This window comes from Nicotiana tabacum, chromosome 14 (genome assembly GCF_000715075.1).
Source record: "Nicotiana tabacum cultivar K326 chromosome 14, ASM71507v2, whole genome shotgun sequence".
NCBI classification, from domain to species: domain Eukaryota; kingdom Viridiplantae; phylum Streptophyta; class Magnoliopsida; order Solanales; family Solanaceae; genus Nicotiana; species Nicotiana tabacum.
In genome coordinates this window covers 56,374,081-56,386,160 of record NC_134093.1, presented here as the reverse complement: position 1 = coordinate 56,386,160, position 12,080 = coordinate 56,374,081, and positions in this window count along the sequence as shown.

The window sequence follows — 12,080 nt, the reverse complement described above, 5'->3', positions numbered from 1 at the left end:
AGAAAGGTGAAAAGATCCTAACTTTATCTATTGTAATTGATTTTCCTAGCATTGTTTGTTGATATTAAGTCTAATTTGGTTAGATTCGACTGGTTTGGAGGCGAATTTTAGAGGAAAGGCCCTGGTAGAGCTTTGATTTGCTTGGAGAGCAAGGTAAGTATTGGGTCTAACATTGATTTGAGGGAATTAAGAACCCTTGATTGGGTCTTAACTATTACATGCTTTAATTGCTTTCTGTGATGTAACTTGTTACTTATCATTTATTTACTCTTGTATTGAAATGTTCGTTTCTTTCATGATTCCATGGTTAATTGCTATTTTCCTTAATATTCTTACTTGTACATTTTAACTGTCATATATTTAGCTTGTCTTGTGGCTTTTTATTAGTTGTAGCATTCCTTGATTTGGTACGGGGTTCCTTATTACTTTACCTTCATATTCTTTAATCGTAGAGATTCTTGTAAATTGAGTTGTTGGATTGATTACATTTATTGAATTTGTTTATGGATCTAGTTGCACGCCGTAACAGTTGTGATATGGTGGAATAAGGGAGGATTTGATATTAATATGGTGAGATCAGATTGCACGCCGCAACGAATTTCATATGTGATTTTGATATTGATATGGTGAAATAAGGGAGGATTATGATATTGATTCTGATTATATGGTAAGATCGGGCTGTGCACCACAATGGATTTTATATGTGATTCATGATATTGATATGGTGAAAAAAGGGAGGATTGTGTTTGTACGGTGGGATCGGGTTGCACGCCGCAATAAATTTTTTGTGTTGTACTCATTGTTGTATTGTGTTAGCTTTTAACATTTTCATATGAGATTCTGAGGACTGATATTTCTGGATACACTGATTTCGAGGATTGAGTTTGTTTTCATTAGTTTTCTTTGCCGTCATTTCATGTTTTCCTTTCTTATTATTATTATTATTATTATATTACGTACAGGTTATTGTAAGTGACTCGCCTTAGCCTCGTCACTACTTCGTCGAGGTTAGGCTCAGCACTTACAGAGTACATGGGTCGGTTGTACTCATACTACACTCTTCACTTCTTGTGCAGATTATGGAGTTGGTCCTAGCGGTGGTCAGTAGATTGCTCAAATTCGGTGTTTGACAGAGACTTGAGGTACAGCTGCATGACGTTCACAACTTTGAAGTCCCTTTGTACATTAATCTAGCTATTTATTTCATTTCATACAGTTATGCTTTCATTCAGACTATTATTTGTAGTACTCTAGTCACTCGTGTACTTGTGGCACCAGTTCCGGGACTATATCTGGATATCGCCGTTATTTTAGTTTAAAACACTTTATTTTAGTTTATTTAGTTTATTAGTTTTCATTTAAATTAAATTATTAAAGATGGATAATAACTATATCTAATGTTAGCTTGCCTAGCAAGTGAAATATTAGGCGCCATCACGGTCCCAAGGATGGGAAATTCTGGGTGGTGACAAGTTGGTATCAGGACACTAGGTTGCCTAGGTCTCACGAGTCACGAGCAAGCTTAGTAGATTCTAGAGGATCGGTACGGTGATGTCTGTACTTATCTTCTAGAGGTTATGGAGTTTAGGAAAAATTTCACTTATTTCCTTCTCTATCGTGCGATGTTATTCTATCATTAAGGATTGAACCATTATATTCTTGTTCTCTCGCAGATGGAGAGAACACGCACAAGATCTGTATCCGGACAGGAGCCAAAGCCCCCAGTGGTAGCTACTACCAGGGACAGAGGTCGAGGTTGAGCCAGAGGCAGAGCTCATCCTAGAGCTCGAGCAGCAGCACCCACAGTGGAGCCTCAAGTTGATCACGAGGAGGAGGTTCTAGCTTAGACTATACCCGTCAGACCAACTCAGGTCTCGGAGGGGTTCATAGCCACTCCAGTGCTTTAAGACGCTCTAGTCTGCTCGGTGGGCCTTATGGAGAGTGTGTCCTAGACCAATGCATTTCCAGTGGCACCAGCCGTCACTCGGGATGGGGGAGGAGCACAAACTCCCGCTACTCACCCCCGGAGTAGGTGGCTCCCCTATATCAAACTCCAGGAGCCCCGCCAGTTAGGGTGGTTCAGTCGAGTGTTGCGGTACATGCCGGTGATAGGCCTGCTATGTCTTCTAAGGCCTTGTTGAGGTTGGATAAGTTTACTAAGTTCTTTCTTCTTCATTCCAGTGGTGCATCTTCTGAGGACCCACAGGATTATCTGGACCGTTGCCACAAGGTGTTGCGCAACATGGGTATAGTTGAGACCAATTGGGTCGATTTTTAGTGTTTCAGATGTCTGGTTCCGCTAAGAGATGTTGGAGAGATTATATGTTGACAAGACTAGCTGGGTCGCCTGCACTTACCCGGGATCAGCTTTCACAGCTATTTCTAGAGAAGTTCATTCTGATCACTCTGAGAGAGGAAGTACCGCATGCAGTTTGGTAGTATTACTATTACCCAATATGAGACTCGATTTGCGGACCTATCTCTCTATGCCATTGTTTTACTACCTACTGAGAGGGAGAGATTGAGAAGATTCATTGATGGGCTCACTTTGAATATCAAGATACAGATGGCCAAGGAGACTGGAGATGATATTTCTTTCCAGAGGGCCGTAGATATTGCTAGGCGGATCGAGATGTTTTGTGGTTAGGAGAGGGGGCCGGTGTCTGATAAGAGGCCTCGTCATTCTGGTAGTCTCAATGGTGCCTCATCTAGGGGCAGGGGTAGTTTTGGTAGAAGCCATCCTCTCAGGCCATTTCAGTCAGCGCTTTAGGCATCTCACAATGCTTGGGGTAGTCGTGGTCCTTATGTATCTCTTATTAGTGTGACTCCAGTCTAGAGCTATCACTGTGGTTATTCGGACCAATCGGGGTAGCTTCAGCAGCCACAACAACATGATGGGTGTTTTGAGTGTGGACGTACTGGTCACATCAATAGGTTCTGTCCGAGATTATTAAGCGGCATGCCACAACATTGTTTTTGTGCCATGGTCCAGGCACTGGCTGCTTCATCGCTCGCTCAGCCAGCTAGGGGCATGGGTCAAGCAGCCATAGGTGGAGGTCAGGTCGTTAGAAGTGGAGTTCAAGCCGTTAGAAGCGGAGGCCAGCTAGCTAGAGGCCGTCCCAGAGACGTAGGTTAGAGTGGTAGGGCCCAGCCTCAATTTTATACATTCCTAGCTAGACCTGAGGCCGAGGCATCCGACGCCGTTATCACAGGTATTCTTCCAGTTTTCCATAGAGATTCTTCATTTCTATTTGATCCGGGCTCTACTTATTACGATGTGTCATCCTATTTTGCTTCATATCTGGTTGTGCCTCGTGATTGTTTGAGTGCTCCTGCGTATGTATCCACGCCTGTGGGTGATTCTATTGTTGTAGATTGTGTCTATCGCTCCTGTGTGAATTTACTATTAGGAGTCTTGAGACTAGCGTAGACCTCCTACTTCTTGATATGGTAAATTTTGATGTTATCTTGGGTATGGATTGGCTGTTACCTTATCATGCTATATTGGACTATCACACCAAGACGGTGACCTTAGCCATGTTGGGGTTGTCTTGATTAGAGTGGAGAGAGACTCCTGGCCATTCTACTAGTAGGGTTATTTCTTATATGAAGGCTCAACGTATGGTGGAGAAGGGATGTTTATCTTACTTGGAATATGTTAGTGATTCGAGTGTGGAGGTTCCTTCCATGGATTCAGTACCTGTTGTGCGTGAGTATCCAGAGGTGTTTCCTACAGATCTACCGGGGATGCCACCCAACATAGATATTGACTTCTATATTGATTTGGCTCTAGGAACTCATCCCATTTATATTCCACCATACCGTATGGCCCAGCCAGAGTTGAAGGAATTGAAGGAGCAGTTACAAGATTTGCTTGATAAAGGATTCATTAGACCTAGTGTCTCGCCCTGGGGTGCGCCCATGTTGTTTGTGAAGAAGAAAGATGGGTCGGTGAGGATGTGTATAGACCATCAGCAGTTGAACAAAGTCACTATCAAGAACAAGTATCTGCTATCGAGGATTGATGACTTATTTGATCAGCTTCAGGGTCCCGAGGTTGTTTCGAAGATTGATTTGAGGTCTGGCTACCATTAGTTGAAGATTAAGGCATCGGATGTCCCTGCCGTGGCTTTTCAGACTCGGTATGGGCACTATGAGTTCGTAGTGATATCATTTGGGTTGGCAAATGCCCCAGCATCATTTATGGATTTGATGAACCGTGTATTCAAGCCCTATTTCGATTCTTTTATGATTTTATTCATTGATGATATCTTGATCTACTCCCGTAGTCAAGATGAGCATGAGCAACATCTTCGGATTATACTTCAGACTCTGAGAGATAATCAGTTATATGACAAGTTTTCAAAGTGTGAGTTTTGGTTAGACTCGATCGCCTTTTTGGAGCATGTTGTATCGGCAGAGGGCATAAAATGGATCCTAAGAAGATTGAGGTAGTTCAGAACTGGCCTAGACCCACTTCAGCTACAGAGATCCGAAGTTTCTTGGGTTTGGCAAGTTATTATTGCCGGTTCGTGGAAGGGTCTTTATCAATTGCAGCCCCATTGACTAGATTGACCAGAAGGGTGCTCTATTCAGGTGGTCGGATGAGTGTGAGTTGAGCTTTCAGAAGCTTAAAACTGCTTTGACTACGGCACTAGTGTTAGTGTTGCCTATAGGTTCGGGATCCTACACGGTGTATTATGATGCATCTCGTATTAGGCTCGGTGCAGTATTGATGCAGGATGGTAGGGTGATTGCATGCGCGTCACGACGGTTGAAGGTTCATGAGAAGAATTAGTTTGTTCATGACTTAGAGTTGACAGCCATTGTTCATGCGCTGAAGATTTGGAGGCACTATCTTTATGGCATGTCGTGTGAGGTATTCACGGATCATCGGAGTCTACACTATTTTTTCAAGCAGGACAATATCAACTTGAGGCATAGGAGGTGGTTGGAGCTTTTGAAAGACTATGATATCACCATTTTTTATCATCCAGGGAAGGCCAATGTGGTGGCTGATGCCTTGAGTAGAAAGGTTGTGAGTATAGGTAGTCTTGTGTATATTCTAGTTGGTGAGAGGCCTCTTGCTTTAGATGTCAGGCTTTGGCCAATCAGTTCATGAGGTTAGATATTTCTAAGCCCAATCGTATTCTAGCTTGCACGGTCTCTCGGTCTTCTTTGTATGAGCACATCATAGAGTGTCATTATAATGACACCTATTTGCTTGTCCTTAAGGACACAGTGTGGCACGATGGTGCCAAGTAGGTTACTATTGGAGATGATGGGGTGTTGCGGATGTCGAATTTGTGTGCCCGATATGGATGGGCTTCGTGAGTTGATTCTTAAAGAGGCCCACAGTTCTCGGTATTCCATTCATTCGAGTTCCGCGAAGATATATCAGGACTTGCGGCAACATTATTGGTGGAGGAGGATGAAGAAGGATATAGTTGCATATGTAGCTCGATGTCTAAATTGTCTGCAAGTAAAGTATGAGCATCAGAGGCCTGGTGGTTTGCTTCAGAGGCTGGAGATTCCTGAGTAGAAGTGGGAGCGTATTACCATGGATTTTCTTATTGGGCTCCCATGGACCCATAAGAAGTTCGACGCAGTATGGGTCATTGTGAACAGGTTGACCAAGTCGGCACATTTCATTACAATGGGAGTCACCTATTCTTCAGAGCGGTTAGCTGAGATCTAAATCTACAAGATCATCTATCTTCATGGTGTGCCCGTGTCCATTATTTTTGATCGAGATACGCAGTTCACCTCTCACTTTTGGAGAGTCGTACAACGTGAGTTGGGCACACGGGTTGAGTTGAGTACAATATTTCACCCCCACACGGATGGATAGTCCACCATTCAAATACTGGAGGATATGTTTCGCGCTTGCATTACGAATTTCGGGGGTTCTTGGGATCCATTTTTGCCGCTTGCAAAGTTTTCCTATAACAATAACTACCAGTCGAGTATTCAGATGGCTCCCTATAAGGCATTATACGGTAGGCGGTACCGTTCGCCCGTTGGTTGGTTTGAGCCGGAAGAGGCTCAATTGTTGGGTACCGATTTGGTTTAGGATGCCTTGGAAAAGGTCAAGATGATTCAGGATCGACTTCGCACAACTCAGTCTAGGCAGAAAAGTTATGCCAACCGTAGAGTTCGTGATGTTGCATTCATGGTTGCAGAGAGGGTATTGCTACGTATTTCACCCATGAAGGGTGTGATGAGGTTCGAAAAGAAGGGCAAGTTGAGCCCTATGTATATCGGACCCTTTGAGATTCTTGAGAGAGTGGGTGAAGTGGCCTACAGACTGGCATTACCACCTAGTTTATTAGCAGTCCATCCGGTGTTCCATGTGTCCATGCTCCGAAAGTATCACGGTGATCCGTCCCATGTGTTAGATTTTAGCTCAGTCTGATTGGACAAGGATTTGACTTATGAGGAGAAGCCGGTGGCCATTCTATCCTGGCAGGTCCAGAAGTTGAGGTCTAAGAGTTATCCTTCCGTTAGAGTGCAGTGGAGAGGTCAGCTAATCGAGGTAGCCACATGGGATCCCGAGTCCGACATACGGAGTAGATATCCACACCTTTTCACCAGTCCAGGTACCTTTCTATGTCCGTTCGAGGACAAACGTTTGTTTTAGAGGTGGAGAATGTGATGATCCGAAAGGTCACTTTGAGTTTTAGCCTTTATTTCCGTGTTCCGAGACCTCAACTAGATCCGTTTAGTGATTCTTGATTTGCGTGCACAGTCCATGTCTTGTTCCGGAAAGTTTTTATGTGGAAAATCTAAGAAAATATGAAATTTTGCTTTAAAACTCACTTGAGTTGACTACGGTCAATGTTTTGCGTAAACATGCCAGATCGGTGTTTTTGACAGTTTCGGTGGGTCTGTATCGTGATTTGGGACTCGGGCGTATCTCCGGAATTGAATTCGGAAGCCCCTAACTTGATTTAACGTAATTTATTGAAAAAAATAGTAATTTGAAGGATAAAAGAATTCCTAAGTTTGATCGTAGGTTGACTTTGTTGCTACCGGGTTCGAATTTCGGTTCTGGAACTTAGAATAGGTCAATTTCACCATTTATGACTTGTCTACAAAATTTGGTGCAAAATGAAGTTGATTTGACGAGATTTGGACGTCCGATTGTAAATTTGCATGTTCTTGAGTTTCTTTGAAAATTTTATACATTTTGATGTCTGGTTCGTAGTTCTAGGTGTTATTTTGATGTTTTTATCATGCGAGCGAGTTCGTATGATATTTTTGGACTTGTGTGCAAGTTTGGTTTGGAGCCCCGAGGGCTCGAGTGAGTTTTGGTCGCGTTTCGGAGAGTTCATAGGAGTTTAGAATTGTGTTGGTGCTCAGATCTCGCATTTGCGAGAAATTGGTCGCATTTGTGACAGTCGTATTTGCGAAAAGCACAGTGGCCTGAAGAGTTCGCATTTGCGAACTCCCAATCGCATTTGCGATTATGACCTGGCATGGGTATGGTTCGCAATTGCGATCACTGGGTCGCTTTTGCGGATGGTCCATGTTTGCATTTGCAAGCAAATCATCGCATTTGTGATGACAACAGAGGTGTGAGATTCCTTGTATTTGCGATGGATTCCTCCCATTTGCAGGGTTCGCAATTGCGACATATGCGCTTGGAAAGAAAACTGAGAGACGTGAGTTTTAGCCCTATTATCATATTTTGGAACCCTAGGCTCGGTAGGAGGCGATTTTGAAGAGGCAATTTCATCTACAAACTTTGGGTGAGTGATTGTAATCCATTTCTAATCATATTCCATCAACTTATCTTAGAGTTTAACATCAAAATCATGTGAATCAAAGTGAAAATTTGTGAAACTTTGTCAAGTTTTTGAAAAATAAGAAATTGAGTTTTGAGAGTCGATTTGGACTCGAATTTTAAAACTAATCACATATATGAACCTGTGGGGTCATGGGTAGTCGTAATCTATCGACTCGGGTTTTGACCGGCTTGGTTGACTTTTTGGGAAAGGTGTAAAGATCTTAACTTTATCAATGGTAATTGATTTTCCTAGCATTGTTTGTTGATATTAAGTCGATTTTGGTTAGATTCGATTGGTTTGGAGGCGAATTTTAGAGGAAAGGCCCGGTTGAGGTTTGCGTTGCTTGCGGAGCGAGGTAAGTGTTAAGTCTAACCTTGATTTAGGGGAATTAGGAACCCTTGAACTATATGTTATGTGAATTACGTGTGTAACGGCGTATATGCGAGGTAACGAGTGTATATACGCCGTCAAAATAATTGTTTCCATGCTTTCTCATATTTCATTAATTATCTTATTTCATGTCTTAACTATTACATGCTTTAATTGCTTTATGTGACGTAACTTGTTACTTGTCATTTATTTACTCTTGTATTGAAATGTTTGTTTCTTTCATGATTACATGATTAATTGCTACTTGTCTTAATTGTCTTACTTGTACACTTTAACTGTCATATATTTGGCTTGTTTTGTTGCTTTGTATTAATTGTAGCATTCCTTGATTTGGTACGAGTTCCTTATTGCTTTGCCTTAAAATTCTTTAATTGTAGAGATTCTTGTAAATTGAGTTGTTGGATTGATTACATTTATTGAATTTATTTATGGATCGGGTTGCATGCCGCAACAATTATGATATAGTGAAATAAGGGAGGATTTGATATTGATATGATGGTATCGAGTTGCGCGCCGCAACAGATTTCATATGTGATTTTGATATTGATATGGTGAAATAAGGGAGGATTATGATATTGATTCTGATTATATGGTGGGATAGGGTTGCGCGCCACAACAGATTTTATATGTAATTCATGATATTGATATGGTGAAATAAGGGAGGATTGTGTTTGTATGGTGGGATCGGGTTGCGCGCCGCAACAGATTTTATGTGTTGTGCTCATTGTTGTATTATGTTAGCTTTCAACATTTTGCATATGAGATTCTGAGGAATGATATTTCTGGATTCATTGATTTCGATGATTGACTTTGTTTTCATTAGTTAACTGTTTTCTAGTCATTTCCTGTTTTTCTTTCCTATTATTATTATTATATTGCGTATAGGTTATTGTAAGTGACCCGCCTTAGCCTCGTCACTACTTCGTCGAGGTTAGGCTCGGCACTTACAGAGTACATGGGGTCGCTTGTACTCATACTACACTTTGCAATTCTTGTGAAGATTTTAGAGTCTGTCCTAGCAGTGGTAAGTAGATTGCTCAGCTTCGGTGTTTGACGAAGACTTGAGGTACAGTTGCACGGTGTTCGCAGCCTTGAAGACCCTTCTACATTACTCTAGCTGTCTATTTCATTTGAGACAGTTATGATTTCATTCAAACTATTATTTGTAGTACTATAGTCACTCGTGTACTTGTGGCACAAGTTCCAGGATTGTATCTGGATATCACCGTTATTTTAGTTTAAAACACTCTATTTCAGTTTATTCAGTTTATTAGTTTTCATTTAAATTTAATAGTTTAAGATGGCTAATAACTATATCTAATGTTGGCTTGCCTAGAAAGTGAAATGTTAGGCGCCATCACGGTCCCGAGGGTGGGGTCTAAACCAGAATATACCAACTTATCACAACCCGAAATCCCGTCCTCAGGGTCGTGATGGCGCATAACATTTCACTCGCTAGGCAAGACAATGTTAGCTCTTTACTTAACCAGTTTTAACAATTTAAAGCAGAACAGTAATAGAACAAAGCTGTAATAGTCTAAAATAGATATGACGAATGAAACGTAGTGTAGTCTAAACATATCCCAGAAATCTGAAGTCACGAATACATGAGCATCTAGAGTACTATAAATAAAGTCTGAATAAAATATAGTTATTTGAAATAAGGTAAATAGTAAAGACAAAATGGAAGGGGGCTTCAGGGGCTGCGAACGGCTGCAACTCTATCTCAAGTCTCCTGATGATAGCCAGTTCGGGCAAGATCACTCTACACGCCGCTGGGACCAACACTGGTATCTGCACAAGAAGTGCAAAAGTGTAGCATGAGTACAACCAACCTCATGTACTCTGTAAGTGCCGAGCCTAATCTCAATGAAGTAGTGATAAGACTATGCCAAGACACTCACAATAAACCAGCACGAAACAATAATAACAGAAACAGGAATAGAAATAAAACGATAAACTCAAATAATCGGACCCGTAGGTCAACTACCAGAGGGCCCCAGAATAACATAATCTCAAATCTCATATTACAATACCGAGAACAATCTCTACAGCCACAAACAACTTACAACATATCAAATCAGTTGCGGCGCGCAACCCGATCCCACTATATCATCATGTGTTCATATCATATTCCTTCCTTATCTCTTCATATCATATCATTTCAATATCGTTGCGGCGTTCAACCCGATCCCACCATATCAATTTATTTCAATACCGTTGCGGGGCACAACCCGATCCCAACAATTTCAAATTATTAACATAAATAACTCAACTCCAACATTTACGATGTACCAATACAAAGGAGAGATGAAACATACAAAACAATAAGGAACTACCAAACAAACGGAGAATGAACTAATACTTCGAAATCCCAAACCTTAGCAAAATAATAGTAACAAATAGCTATACGGTCCACATGAATGGAAGAACAAAATAAAGTACTTTAAGTAATATAAGCACGATAAAAGCAAGTAGAACATGAGACAACGAAAATATACAATTAATACAATTAGAAGCATGTAGCAAGTGAACAGATATTGGGTAAGGAATGTACAATCGAAACAAGTAACAGATAAACAACAAATAACAAGTAAGACATGGATAGCAAGTAAGAACATGTAGCAACTAAAGCATGTAATAAGAGATAACATAGAGTAAAAGAAGACATGGAAGTAAATAGCCCAATCCCGCATGCTTGGATCCTATGACGTCGCATATACACTCGTCACCTCGCATATACATCGTTTTCCCGCATAATTCATTTATCAAATAGTCCAACAAGTCCTAATTTCCTCAAGACAAGGTTAGACACAACACTTACCTCTTTTCGTAATCAAATCAATACCCAACCACGGTCTTTCCTTTAGAATTAGCCTCCAAACCAGCCAAATATAGTTCAAATAATTCAAAATACACTTTAGAAACTAACCACGAGTGAAAAAGATTCGATCTTTAATGAAATTGAAAAAAGTCAACAAAACTCAACTCCGGGCTCGCCTAGTCAAAAACTAGGTCCAAGGGTAGACCTTGACTACTCATAACCCTACGAGTCCATATACGTATTTTATTTCAAAATGTGAGTCCAATTTGACTCTCAAATTCCAAATTTTCATTTTACAAAACATAGACAAGAATCCCCAAACTTTCTCTTAGATTCTTATGAATTTGATGTTAAATCTCATATATAATCATGTAATATAATTTAAAATAGATTTAAATCACTTGCCCAATGTTTATATGTGAAAATACCCTCTCCAAATCACTTCTTAGCGATTCTAGGATTCAAAGATTGAAAAGTAGGACTAAAATCCTGTCTTCCAGCCCTTTTGTTCAGGTGCAGATGTCTCAATTGCAAAGAAGGACTCGTAATTGCGGCCGTGACAACCTAAAATGGAAGTCGCAAGTGCGACACTGGCTTCGCATTTTGCGAAGCCTCTTCCCATCGCAAATGCGATAAAATAGTCGCAATTGCAAACCTACCCTATTCCAGTCTCTCTTCGCAATTGCGAGTGGGTATCACAATTGCGATACCTATCCTCTACTGATCACTTCGCAATTGCGAAGTTGGTGCTCGCAATTGCGATAACTGCAGCACCAACATACCAACAACCCAAAAATGAGTTCAATCCAATCTGAAACACGTCTGAAACTCATCCGAGCCCTCGGGGCTCCAAATCAAACATCCACACAAGTATAAAAATATCATACGAACTCTCTCGCGCGATCAAAACACCAAAATAACATCTAGAACCACGAAGCGGACATCAAAACGCATGAAATTAAAAAAAAAGAGCTCAAAAACCTCTAGAATCACAACCAAGCATCAGAATCCTATCAAACCAACTTCAAATTGCACCAAATTTTGCAGACAAGTTTCAAATAACAAAGTGGACCTAT